We start from the raw sequence: 14910 nt of genomic DNA, 5'->3' as shown, positions 1-14910 counted from the left end.
CACTGCAGAAATGTGTCTCTTACTTGGATCCTGTTATGTAATGAGATCTTCACAAAGGCTTCTTCTGGTCTTACTGACATTCACAAAGCATCAGTCCGGTGGTCATTCACCAGTGTGCAGTGTGGCGTACTGTATTGATATGGTGGTCTGATTAATTAGGAATATGAAGGATTCACAGGTCTTAGACTGAATACTACAACCTCAAATCAGAAGAGAAAGGTATGGAAAATGCAAAAAAAAAAAAAAATATATATATATATATATATATATATTTATTTAACGCAGTTATTCTTAAATGTACTTTGAATTGTATTTCATTGCAGACCCAAGAACTTTCATGTTTTCTCTGTCGTACTTCATTTCCTTTCTTAATGTTCATCCATTCCTGCATTTCAGGCCTGTAACACATTCCAAACAAGTGGGGTCGGTAAAGCATTCACCACTTTGTAAAGTCATCCTTCCTTCTCACGACACGTCAAAAACATTTTGGCACTTAGGATACCAAGCGATGAAATGTTTCTGGTGCTGTTTTGTCCCATTCTTCCTCCAAACACATCTTAAGGTGTGCCGCAGTATGGGGTCGTCGTTGTCACATTTCTCGTTTTTTAGAATTCTCCAGACATTCTCTACTGTGGACAGGTGAGGACTGCAGGCAGGCCAGTCCAGTAGCCATGCCCTCTGTATGTCAATGTATTTTTTTTTCCTTTAATGCTGCCATCACAGAAGTATAAACGGGCTCTGACACAACCCTTACCATTACAGGCCCTGCAGGGTTTTGGACTTGTTGCTGATAACAGTCTGGATGGTCCAGAGCACACAGCATTCATTTCTTCTAATAAAGATCTGGAGTCCTGATTTGTTTGACCACAATGCACACTTCCACTGGGCGATGGTCCATCTCAGATGCCTCAGAGCCCAGAGAAGTCGACGCCACTTCTGGACACGGTAATGTGGTATAGCGGGTCCACAGCTCACTGAGCAAAGGCCATTTTTAAATAATCACCGCACCCGAGGCGGCCCGTGAGGGGCGATGTTGTAGCGAGCCGCGGGGCAGTCGTCGATGTGGGCGTTTCTCACCGTGTGCACAGGTGAGGAACTGCCCACATTCGTGATTGCTCCCGTGGCTAATGCTACAGCTGTGATGGCCCCTGGTTATTTATAAAGAAGCGCGAGTCGGTTGAAGGGGGGAAAAATGGAGGAATGAGAAAAAAGAAACGATTGGGGAAAAGATGAAAAAAAAGAACGAGATGAGGAAAAAAGAGAGGAAAAGAGGACGGAGGTTACAGGGAGCGAGGAAGCAGGTGGTGCGTGCGTGTGGTGAGCGCGCGATCGAGCGCTCGAGGGCAGCTGTGAGGAAGCTGGGTGTTAGGCCGACACCCAGGTGTTTGAGTTGGTGTTGCTCCCGCTGAGCGACCAGGTAGCGGGAGTGCTCAGAGGAAAGCGATGAGCCGCAGAAGGCCGCGGAAAGGCAGCGGAAGTCGGGAGGCTTGGTGGTGGAGTCCCCAATGTGTGCGTCCAGGCCATTGGTGGAAACTAAGTCTCGGGGACTGGGATGAGTGCCAGACCGAAGCCAGGGATCGGGAGGTCTCCAGTCTCATGCGTGTGTTTCAGGAGGGCAGCTGCAGAGAGCGTCTTGCCTGCTGCTAAGCCCAAACGGGATAAGCAGGTGAGACGCTAACGCTAACATAGAAGAACACCGGATTTGTTGTTTTAAAGAACTGCTTCCTAAAGAAGATTTTTAACCTCTCGTTTTAAAGGATTGTTTTTTCTTATTGTTGTTTTAACCTCCACATTTTTTTTTTTTTTTTGATTATTTATTGAATGAACTGCACTATTTATTGGAACACTATTTTGTTTTTGATTGTTTCTTTTAAATAAAAGCACTGTTTCACTTTTAACCATCCCCTTGCTCAGATGCTCAATTATTGCCTTCACTGACTAGCTCACTCGGTAACATTATCGACGGTGTGGGGTTCAAGGGTTCCCAAACATCAAAGGGAGCGTGGAGCCAGAACCCACATCGTCACAGGTAAACATGAGGCTTCTTTATTGTACAGTAAAGATTGAAGTGGTATTTGTGGATGAACTCCATATTGTAGTGCTTGACGAAGGTTTGCTGAAGTAACCCCTTGTCATCCCATGAAGTTCTGTCAGCTACTGATGAGTGACGCTCCTTGGTGCAGTGCCTGTCGTCTGAGGGGTCGGAGATCGTGGGTGGTCTTCCCTTGTGCTTTACGCATGGAAAGTTCTCCTATTGCTGAACCATTTAATAATACTACACACCACAGAGGGAGAGATTTGCAAATCCCTTCCAATCTTTCTTTGAGGAACATTGTTTTTAAACATCTCCATCATTTTCTCGCTCGTGTGTTGACAAACTGGAGATCCTCTGTTCATCTTTGCTCCTCAGAGACTCAGCCTTTCATGGGTAAAAATCACAATTACAATCACCTGTTTGAAATCCCATCATTATTTAATTATTTGAGCTCATTACTGGCCCTAATTTACCTCCCGTCCCAACTGTTTTTGGAATCTGTTGCAGGTCTGAAATGCAGGAACGGATGTATAATAACAAATGAAATGCAGTTGAGCAGACAGAACATGAAATATCTTGGCTTCATACTGTCTGCAATTTAATCAAAGTCAACGTACATTGAAGAATGAGTGAGTGTCAAATTCAACATTTAATATCCTTTATTAGTTACTCAGCAAATGTCAGTCATCCTTATTGGTTTTCACCAAACACAATTGGGAGTTTATTTTACAAAATGTGAAAAATAATTAGATTCATGTTTTGTTAATACATAACCACTAGTTACAAAATTAACTAAAGTAAATGTTCTTTTCCCATACAGAATCTTACATAACCTTACCAAAGCTGCACTGTCCTTAAAGGTAATGACAATAGTAAGAAATCTGCACAAAATATCGATTTGATCAAACCAAAATCTCTCCTCCCTAGCCTTGCCATTCATTTAATATTGAGTGTGGCCACTAGAGGGGGCAGTTTGGCTACAGAAGAATCAGCTCAGCTGTCACCGGTGAAGGTCATGTGACTCTGTGTTTGTGTCACCCTTATTTTGCTCTTAAATCGCTTTAAACTTAGTTTTAGATATAATATTTAAAGTTCTTTATTTCAGGTGTTTAATTCTTTTGTTTTTACTTTATTCTTATTTCTTTTACATTGCACTGTATTCTTTTCTTCCCCACTTCACTGCTGACCTTTCCCATTTGTGTAATATGGCGGGTGTCCACTAGAGGGCGCGCCTGCATGTCAGTCCCACCCCTCAGTCCTCCTGTTCAAGTCTCCATTCGTCTGACTCTCTGATTTCATGTTTCACTGCTCAGGATTTCACTGAATGCCTTGTGCTTTTATCTTTTAGATTTCCTTTTTGTATAAATTGCTGCATAAAATTTAGAGTGGCCATAAGAGGCTGTAGTTGGGCTACTGACCAGTCAGTGACGCCTTCTGTCCATTCGTTGTCTTTCTTATCCACTTTTCAATTTTAATGTTTGTGGATACAGTGGGCCAACCGTGGACGGGGTGCTGGCCCACTGCAAAGCCAAACATGTGCACCCATGTCAAGTGTGTGGCAGCTGACCAAGAATTCATTATTTGAAGATGTTGGAGCTTTCAGGGGACAAGGAGGAGGTGCAATTTAAAGTTTAATGTGACATCAACTAAAACACCAAACTCCATCAGTATGGCTGACATATGACAGACTGGTGAGTCCTCATCATCAGACATTCAAAGTGAAATCATTCTGAAGTGAAGGACCCTTTGAGTGACCAATGGATGGTCACAAAATGTCTGGTGAGTGGACAACATTCCAGTGCCATCTGTCACTCTCTGCTCCTACATATAATCACTATTCAAGAACTCTCAATACTGAGCCTGTATAGCGCCTTTCAGTTGTGCTGAAACAGCAGGACCACATGCCTGTCCTATTTAACAGGTGACATTCGGTGACACTTGGGGGGCCTCAGTAATTGTTGGGGTGTCAGCCTGAAGGACATGTGACTGTGAATCGACAGTGACCCCTGCTGGTTCAGTCTGGTATTTGGAGGTCTGAGGTGTCACCACCCCTCATTATGACACGCGCACACCTAATTGGCTACTCAAACCCAATAATAACGGAGACCCTGACAGCCGCACTCGCCCCGCATTCTTATCACCAAATTCAATCAAAGAGGTGCTAATTTCTGTAAAATGAATGTCACCCCATACCTCAAACACAAAGGGGACCTGCGCTTGTGTGGACATCAAGGGACTGGTGGAGAGTACTGGTCAGTGGTCACCTGGTGTCAGATGGCTGATTGTTACACTGGAATGAAGATCAAGCCCAAACCCTGGATAGAGGGGCTCAGTGAAGGAGGTGTTGAACCTGTACAGGAGGGTCATTGTGTGTGAGACGCTATAAAATGACAGAGTGCCAGCAGGCCAGTCCAGATACACACCCATTCTGGGGCTGTTGGGGATGCTGATTACAGACTCCTTGTTTTTGTGATACACAGAGTACTTGGGATGAGAACACAGCAAACTCCAGGATTATTTGTTGCTGTTTCCAAAGCCACACTCCACGCCCTCTCCTTTCCTGCCCAGTCCTTTATATGCGACTCCAATCTCTGTGAAGCGTCCACCTCCACTCCACTCCACCTCCTAATAAAAGCGAGTCCCAGTCAGAGCCTCTCTGCACAGAACTTGTTCCCAGAGGTCAAATCTCTCAGGATGATCAGGATATTTGGCTTTTGTCCCATCACATGTCACCTTCTTGTTTCCTTCAGACAGATGGAGGACTCTGTGTGCCGTGTCGATGTCCAGTGTGAGGGGACAGAAGTCTGAAAGGAGAGAATAGAAAACGAGTGAGGAAATCTGGGAGTGTGTAACGGGACTGGGGGCGGAGCACAACACAGACAATTAACAAGAACCAATCAGGTGCTGCACTGACTAGTTATTAATAGTAAAGAGCTCATCTGATTGGACAGAATCTGTGGGGATTTAAAATAAAATTCTGGAATCACAATAAATCTGAATCCCTTTTATTCACCAGTACGTAATATGCAGCAACCTGACTTGGTAGATTTGGAGCTGCTTATAACGGAACACAACATCACATACAAATGCTAAACATTGGATTGGATTACGTGGCTGACGTGTACTTTGCAAACGCTAGAGTCTGTTGAGAGTTGTTGGTTTGTACTGTGGTGTGAGATTTAAATAAAAATATACATTTTGCTCTTAAAAACTTGGGTTTTGGTTGCCACTAAGGAACCGTGTGGGAATTTTAAAGCTTTTTTCCCTTTAGAAGAGTTTTTTTTTTCGCCCGCACAAGAGCAAAAGTAGCTGGGTGTTTGGAAGTGCGCTTGGAAAAGTTATTTGTACTTGTTCTTTTTCTTGTTATCTGTATTTGAATTAGCATCGAGGAGGCAGGGTAGAAAGCAGCAGTAACTGATATCGGCATTTGTAAGTAAATAACCGCGTCGTCGTAACGGCGATTCCTTAGTTTAAAGGTAAAGAAAAAAGGCCGCGGCTGGCTTCAAAGCAGTAAAAGGTGGAAACTCAGTAGTGCGCAGGTAAGCGGCCTGCGTTAAGACACCGATCAGGCACAAGGAGCAGTAGGAGCAAATAAGGTAGTAAAGTTTTATTTATTTGTTTATTTTAGATTAAACAGTCCTTAGCGGTCCAGAGGCAGAACAGTTAAGTGGGCGACAGCGTATTGGTTCATTAATACGGGGGAATACAAACAGTGCGAGTGAAGAGCTTATAAGTAAGAAGAGCGCAAAGTTAGAAGAGACAGAGAAAAGTAAAGTTAACCTCATAGAAAGGCAAATAGCAGGCAGCTGAGAGGGAGAACAGTACAGGAGCTTAAGGGGAAAAGGTGTAAAATATCTGTAGCAGATCTTAGTGTTACCATTTAAGTTAAGGAGCAGCTGAAAGAAGAAGAAATTTAATTTTATAGTTAAGGCAGCTTAGTAATCCCAAATCAAATTTTAATAATGAGGCCAGTGCAATGCAAGTCCTGTTGGATGTTGGACTTTTAGATGATGGTTTGGAAGAGCCAGTTGTCTATGAGGGCTACATCTGCAAGAGATGCCAGCTGATCCAGCACCTCGAGCTCAGGGTCGCTGAACTGGAGGAGGAGTTGGCTGACCTGCGTTGTAATAGAGAATTGGCGGACTTGGCCCAGGTGTCCTTTAGAGATAGTGTGCACCCCTAAGGTGGCGGGAGGAGATTCCAGACCAGACAGGTAGGAATAGGTGGGTCACGGTCACAAGGCGTAAGGTAAAGGGTGCACACTGTCCGGGGGCATCAACCCCAGAATTAGAAGTGTCTAACTGTTATCATGTCCTGGCGGAGCTGGACGGTGACTCTGATAATTCTGAGGTGGTAGGCAGGGTTGAGGAGCCCCAACGGGCCACCTCAAAACCAGTTCCCAAAAAGAGAGAGGTAGTGATAGTTGGGGACTCAATCATTAGGGGGATTGAAGCGCAGGTGTGCTCCAGAGAGAGAGAGTCTCACGTGTGTTGCCTTCCGGGAGCACAGGTGGGAGACCTCCCTGGAAGGGTAGATAGGCTCTTGGCCAGAACGGGGGTGGATCCAGTTGTCATTGTCCACGTTGGAACAAATGACATACATAAGGGTAGTCTGTCAGTTCTGCGATCCAAATTCAAAGAGTTAGGTACCAAGCTGAGGAGCAGAACTGACAAGGTAGTCTTCTCCGAAGTTCTGCCTGTGCCACGCGCCAGTCCAGGTAAGATTGAGGAGATTAGAAGGCTTAACGCGTGGCTCAAATCTTGGTGCAGGGTAGAAGGGTATAGGTTTATGGGGCATTGGGACTCCTTTTGGAACAGATGGGACCTGTTCTGCCGTGACGGGTTACATCTGAACCGGAGGGGCACCAATGTATTGGGGAGGCGTATGTGTAGGCTAGTCGAGGATTGTTTAAACTAGGGAATGGGGGGGGAGGGACAGGCCAGATTTAGATCTTTACATGGAAGAACGAACAATGGTGTAGAAATAAAAATGCATAGTAATGTAAATTTTAAGCAAACACGTAAAGTAGAAGGATTAACACATTAAAAATAGCTTGCCTTAATGCTAGAAGTATCAAAAATAAGGTAAGTGAGTTGGAGTTGTATGTAGCAGAGCATAATTATGATATTATAGCAATAACGGAAACCTGGCTAAATAACAAAGATGGGGATGAGTGTAACATAGAGGGATACACATTTTTAGGAAGGATAGACAGAACAGAAAAGGAGGTGGGGTTGCTGTTTATGCCAAACAGGAATTAAATGTAAGTCATCTTCAGTTGGATGATGAGCCCCATCTTAGTGAGGACATGTGGCTTCACCTGGAAAATATTAGGGAAAAGGTCTCATTTTAGGAGTGTGTTATAGACCACCCAATTCAGACAGTAATTTCAACACACATCTTTTAGTAATATCAAAAAAGTTTACAGGGGATATTATAGTCATGGGGACTTTAATTATCCAAATATTAACTGGGATAACCTTACAGATGGAGGAGCACAAGAGCAGGAGTTTTAGAAGTAATCAGCGACTGTTTTTTAACACAGCATGTTAAAGCACCAACAAGGGGTGAAGCCTGTCTGGATTTAGTATTCTGTAATAATCAGGATAGAATTGAGGGTGTAGAGGTGATTGAACCACTAGGGTCAAGTGACCATAATGTAATACAATTCTCAGTATTTTGTAAGAGTACAGATGCAAAGACTAAAATTGTTAAGTTGAACTTTAGTAGGGCTAATTTTGAGCAGATGCGACAAAGTCTAAGTAGGATAGACTGGGATAAGCTTTTAAATGTGGAGACAGTCGAGGAGCAGTGGAACAGGTTTAAAATGTTTTACATGTAATGCAGGACAGATACATACCTAAATTTGGAAGTAATAGGAAACTAAAAAACTCCACGATGGATTAATAAAGATTTAAAAAGAAGTTGCAAAGGAAAAACTGCTGTATAAGGCATATAAGACTAATGACTGCAAAGAGAACCGTAGCGTATGAGAACATGAGGGCAACCATTAAGAAGGATATCAGAGAGGCTAAAAGACAGTTGGAGAGGAATATAGCAGATAAGGGGAAAGAAGACCCCAAGAGATTCTTTCAGTATTTTAGTAGTAAAAGAACAGTTAAGGAGGAGGTCAAGTTCATCAGGAATAGTAAAGGGGAATTAAAAGATACAGACAATGAAATAGCAGATGCCCTAAACTAACATTTTTCTGAGGTGTTTACAAGTGAGCAAGTGGATAACCTGCCAGAGGTAAACACAACTACTAAGGAGGTACTGAGGGATTTGGAAATTGTAGAGGGAGAAGTGCTGCTCAGATTAAATAAGATGAAATCAAACAAATCACCAGGCCCAGATAATATTTATCCTCGTGTTCTTAAGGAGGCTAGTGAGTACAGATATAAACCCTTGACACATATTTTTAGGAAGTCACTGCGCACTGGAGAGATTCCAAAGGACTGGAAAATGGCAAATATCATCCCATTATATAAAAAGGGTGACAGGGCAGATCCAAGCAACTATAGGCCAGTAAGCTTAACATGCATCACAGGAAAATTAATGGAAGGAATTATTAAGGATAAGATTGAGCAACAGATGGCAAGGACAGGAGTTATTCTGAACAGTCAGCATGGGTTCAGAAGAGGGAGGTCGTGTTTTACTAACATGCTGGAATTCGATGAGGAGGCAACAAAAGGATACGATCAAAGTGGAGCTTATGATATTATTTATCTGGACTTTCAGAAAGCATTTGATAAGGTGCCACATGAGAAGTTGGGCATCAAACTAAAAGAAGTGGCAGTTCAGGGTGATGTTTTTGATGGGCACAGAAAAAGACAAAGGAAGTAGAAGTAGATGGTGAGATGAACCTCTTCAGAATTGGCAGATGTTAAAAGTGGTGTCCAGCAGGGGTCAGTGCTGGGGCCATTGCTATTTGTAAAATATATAAATGATTTAGTTTGGGTCCTGCGTTGGCTGGGATTGGCTCCAGCAGACCCCTGTGACCTTGTGTTCGGATTCAGCGGGTCTGAAAATGGATGGATAGATGGATTTAATTTGGAATTTAAGTAACAAGCTGGTTAAGTTTGCAGAGGATACCAAGATAGGTGGATTAACAGGTAATCTGGAATCTGTTAAATCATTACAGAGAGACTGGGACAGTAGAAAGGCTTGGGCAGATTTGTGGCAGATGAAATTTAATGTCAGCAAATGTAAAGTATTACACATAGGGAGTAAAATGTGAGGTTTGAATACACAATGGGAGGTCTGAAAATCGAGAGTATACCTTATGAGAAGGATTTAGGGGTCGTAGTGGACTCTAAGCTATCAACTTCCCGACAGTGTTCAGAAGCCATTAAGAAGGCTAACAGAATGTCAGGTTATATAGCGCATTGATGTGCGGAGTACAAGTCACAGGAGGATCTGCTCGAGCTTTACAACACACTGGTGAGGCCTCATCTGGAGTACTGTGTGCAATTTTGGACTCCAGGCTACAAAAAGGACATAACAGTGCTAGAAAAGGTCCAGAGAAGAGCAACTGTCACTTCTGCCCCTTTACTGGACTGCACCATATTGAGTGACAAGTTATACACCACCCAATTTCTTTGAGCAGAAGGACACACCCCAGTTGTCTGATTCTGCCGTGTTTACTATTTAGTACACCAGATGGCACTGGACTATATAATGGAAGTCTGTGCCAAATATTTCAGATTGTAAAAGTTTAGTCTATCCAGGCACAGACTTGTGTATGATGAGTTCTTGTTCTGCCGATGAGAACATTCTTATAAATTGATCCTGGAAGAACTGGGCATGAAATAAGAAGCAACTCTGGCCAGTGTGTCAGTCAAATGTGCATCCAGGTCACAAAGAAATCCACAGTGGAGATCCTAATAGGGCCATTTACACTGTTAAAAAGGGAAATGGCAGCTTGTTACATTTACAAAAATGTATGTTACATGTATTATGTTCCACTTTTGAACATAACTCGATCATGTTTAATTTATTGAATCTTGTGTGATGTACAATATGCACATTTCAGTCATTTAGGAAGAACTCAAAATAGTTCTATAAAAAATGAAACATTGGATCAACATAAAAAAAATTACACTTAATTTTCTTTATGTTTGAAGTTTTTCTCATTAGTTGAACTTAAATATATTATTTAAACCAATTTATTTTCTTTAAACTCCCCAAAACCAATTCAACTAATATTGTTATGAAGGGGGGAATAGCGCTACCACTGACCTTGTCCTGTTCTTCTTCCCTTACAGCTCCGAGAAGCCGCCCGGCAAGGACACTTAACCCCGCCCCTTCCGGAAGTACCGCTACAAAGGAAGCGCCGGCAAAGAGAAACATGTCTTTTGCTAGGAGACCAGAACGATCCGTACGACAGAGCACTTGACTCTTGAAAGGATCATTGCTTTGAAAGAAATGACTGTTCGGGATAGCATATAGGCGCTATTTTCGTTGCTTTTATTTATATTTTGTCTGTTCATTTCCCAACAATGAAAAGGGATGTTGGTGTCGCAACATTCTGATTGTTTTCAGTCTGTTCTTCCACCGCCCAACCACACTGGATATTAAGAAGTATTGCTGTGTTGCGAATATCACAGTGCAAAACATTCTAAAATGAAGAATTAGTATTTTTAGTTAACTAACATCAAAATATTGGGCAAATATCTTCAAATACAGAAGAGACAGGAAAACAAGAAAAAAGCTAAACGGCCGGACACCTTCCAAGTTTATGGGTTCAGCAGCCTAATGCTCGGCGCATGCACTTTGCATCAAAGTTCCAAGACGATCTTCTGCATCACTTCAAAAAGTACGCTCCACTCCCTTTGGATATTCCAAATTGTGGGTATACATAAGACCAAATAGTACAACACAAGCAGATGCGATGGAGGTTAACCTGTTCAACACTTGCATGCCACCTATAACTATCCCAATGTCCCTTGGTGCGTGGGTGGAGAATGTCCTCATCCTTGCGAATCACAAATATTCCCATAGGTGTTTTCTCAAGTTCTGCATGGATGCTTTCCAGCTGTGGCATGGCCTGTTGAGGATAGACACATTTTTAACTGTTTTGAAAACACAAAATGAGCTATGTCTAAAGACGCAAATAAAGGTTTTCTTTGAACAGCAAAGACAAATAATATTTGGGACATTCTTCTCTGTAATATATTAACTCACGGATGTTCAACTGGTGCCTTGCCCAAGGTTTGTTTTCTGTCTTGGGCCGCCGTGACCCTGTAGTTAGGATATAGCGGGTTGGATAATGGATGGATGTATGTTCAGATGTTCTACAGCATCTGCAGTTTTTTGTGCAAAATACCCCATTTCACAAATTAAGATGCTTCCTCAGTTAACCTGTGTGTTGTAAATAAATACAAATTTTGTATTCATACCAAAAATTCTTTGATGGGGGCTCCAACCACTTCTCCAAGAAAGAGGAGTGATTTCAACTGCTATTCTCTCTGCATGTTAACCTCTACAGTTTGTGCAATAAAAGAAACAATTAATATAGACACAGCCCTGTAAAAACATCCAAAGTAGCAGTATAACTTTATAACCATTAGAAATTACATTCACAAAGAGAAAAAAGTACAAAAATGTCCTGCACATTGTGAAATCAAGTACATACACTTAATACATGGCTGCAAATTTTCCTCGACACAGAAATCTGTAGCTGTCTAATACATTAAACTACACAAATACAATGTGAACCTCTGAACTTTGTACAAGCAGCATAGCCACTCTACTGTAACTTGTCTTTTATTCAGAGTATACATTTAATTTTGTTATATTCTTAAACTCCTAGATGCCAAATAGATAGATAGGTACTTTATTAACCCCCAAGGGGAAATTCACATACTCCAGCAGCAGCATACTATTAAAAAAACAATATTAATTAAAGAGTGCAATGCAGTGCAAGTTAAAAAATGCAAGGTGGAGAGTGCGAGGCAGGTATAACAGGCTATAATCTTATTGTTCAGCCTTACCTATGAAATGTAATCCCCCAGGATCTGGTTTGGAGCGTACAGCGGTTTGTACAATCCCAAGCAGCACATTATTCATTACTTCACTCCACAGCAGTGCCACTCGCAATATGGTGGCGACGTTGACGTACGATGCTGCTGGTCATGTGGCGTCTCGTAATTCTATGGCTATGGGGCAACACAGTGAATGCGGCATCTATCTATATACAGTATCAAGTTCTGACTTTTGTTACAGGTCAACTCCTTGCTGTTCATTAGTATTATTATAACATTGCTCAACCAGTTAAATACTATTAATACAGACAAATAAATAATACACCCGAATGCAATACAGTGCAGTTGCCGAATTTGCTCATTTGAAAATTAAAAAAAAGTGAAAGAAGTTGCCAAGCAGCAATTTTTACACTTTGCATTTTACTAATATTTAGCATTTATCCTATAATATATACAGTTACATAAATATAAATACATGTATTTTATAAGGATAGCACGGTGGCGCAGTGGGTAGCGCTGCTGCCTCGCAGTTAGGAGACCAGGGTTCACTTCCCGGGTCCTCCCTGCGTGGAGTTTACATGTTCTCCCCGTGTCTGCGTGGGTTTCCTCCCACAGTCCAAAGACATGCAGGTTAGGTGGATTGGCGATCCTAAATTGTCCCTAGTGTGTGCTTGGTGTGTGGATGTGTTTGTGTGTGTGTCCTGTGGTGGGTTGGCACCCTGCCCGGGATTGGTTCCTGCCTTGTGCCCTGTGTTGGCTGGGATTGGCTCCAGCAGACCCCCGTGACCCTGTGTTTGGATTCAGCAGGTTGGAAAATGGATGGATGGCTGGATGTATTCTATAATATAACAGTCTATGCATTTTGTGTTCATATTTAGTTATATACACTGGTCATGGCATTCTGGCACAGCCAAAGAAGCAGTGTTCTTGTACAGCTGTTGTACATTTCTGCTTTTGAATATTAATCTCTTGTATTTTGAGTAGTTTGTATTGTTTATTTTTTATTAATAACTTAGAGCATGAACTATAAAATGATACTGGAACAAGTATAATTGACAACCTAAAAAGGTTATAGTGGTAAGGTATAATTTGGCAAGGTGCGTTTTTGAAAAAGTATATATAAAACAATTGTTAAAATATTATGCTTTATTTATTGACTTGTTCATTTAACATAATATAATTAATTTAACACAGAATGAAAAAGTTTAATTCATTTTATAGAGAAATGTTTCAGGATATAATAATTTAACGCATTGAGCATAATTAAATTATTTTTGATAAAACAATTTTATTATGTGCAACCAATGTACATTTTTTTTGAAGTTTTATTAATTGTATTGCAATCCATACAAATCAATCAATTTTTACAAAAAGTAAAATTGAGTTAAGAACAAATCGATCCCCACCCCTGAGAGAGAGAGAAAGCAAGGCAAATGGTGTACAATTTTAGGCTGGTAAACATACCTAAATTAATAAATTTGATAAGCCAATAGGGAAGAATGCAGAAGACAAAGAAATACGAAAATTATTGCTTCCTCTGACCTTATTTTAAAATATTACTGATTAGATCCTGCCATGTTTTGAAAAAAGTCTGTACAGATCCTCTAACTGAGTATTTGATTTTTTCCAATTTCAAATAATATAACACATCAGTTTCCCACTGACTTAAAAGAGGAGAGTTTGGGTTCTTCCAGTTTATCAGAATAAGTCCAACAGTGTAGTGAATGCAATCACAATTTGTTTGTCTTTCTCCACTTTAAGCCCCTCTGGAAGAACAAAACACAGCTGTTAATGGGTTAGGAGGGACTGTGAGTCCAAGGCTGTCTGAAAGGTAATTAAAATTTTTTTGTCCAGAATGATGTTAATTTGGAGCAGGCCCAGAACATGTGACCTAGAGAGGCTGTGACTTGGTTGCAGCGTTCGCAGGTTGGATCATGCCCTGGAAACATTTTGGAGAGTTTTAGTCGAGACAGATGTGCTCGATATATAATTTTAAGTTGTATAATTGTATGCTCTGCGCATTTGGAGCTCGAGTGAATTCTCTGCATTGCTATTTTCCACTACTTTTCTGATATATTAATTGAGAGATCTTTTTCCCAGTGTCCTCTTGGATCTTTGAAAGGGAGGGACTGTAAAATGATTTTATATATTGCAGAGATGGTGTCTGAGTCCTTGAGATTGAGCAATATTTTTTCCAGCATGGATTTTTTTTTATATATGTTATTCTGACATACCATTTTTTCAGTGTGGTAGACAGCCATTCAAATAATCAGATTGTGAAAGAATATATATATTGTATCTTCCCGGCCAGGTTGAAGTCTTAGGGATGGAGAAGTGACTGCTGGGTCTATCCGAGGGGGGTGGGGGACAGTCCGGAGGACTGACATCGGGGGTATGATTGCCGGTATTGGGAGAAAGGGGGGTGGACCCTGAACGGAGTGGCGGAGGACAGAGAAAGTCGCGTTCCGTGACAATCAAATGAAGAGCATGAAAAACCCCACACCCATAAAGCGACGCCCCAAACTCGAACCACTTACCCTTTGCCTCTGGGAGATGTGATACTTTTTAAAGTCGGCTCAATCAACAGCAGTCTGCAATCTTATTGAAAGCTATCGCAGCTGTAAGGTTCACTTTTCGGCGCCGCTATGACGTGACATACACGTCGGTTCAACACAGCAAGCCGTGAAATTTTTCTGAAGGGTATTGCAGCAATATATTCTACTTGGAAATTTTACTCGATGGGTATTTCTCTTTTGATCAGCCCGCCTACTGTATCCGCTCTGCGTCAACCTTTCTGTTTTAAGGTTAAATCAAATTTTCACATGGATTAAACTTTTATACCTCGTTCATTGTTTGAAAGGAGAACAGAGATTGCAAGACTGGCAGCGCGCA

General features: G+C 41.5%; 1 long non-coding RNA gene across 1 annotated transcript; it reads right to left on the bottom strand.

Moving 5' to 3' along the window:
- Window positions 1–4384: 4384 nt before the first annotated feature.
- Window positions 4385–14816, bottom strand: LOC120533378. The gene is made up of 3 exons (XR_005634482.1): window positions 14556–14816; window positions 10274–11081; window positions 4385–4839 (listed from the first exon to the last, which is right to left on the bottom strand). It is a non-coding gene; the product is annotated as an uncharacterized LOC120533378 (long non-coding RNA).
- Between the last annotated feature and the right edge of the window lie 94 nt (window positions 14817–14910).

Source organism: Polypterus senegalus, chromosome 8, assembly GCF_016835505.1.
Source record: "Polypterus senegalus isolate Bchr_013 chromosome 8, ASM1683550v1, whole genome shotgun sequence".
NCBI lineage: Eukaryota > Metazoa > Chordata > Cladistia > Polypteriformes > Polypteridae > Polypterus > Polypterus senegalus.
This window is presented reverse-complemented; position numbering and strand designations above follow the sequence as displayed.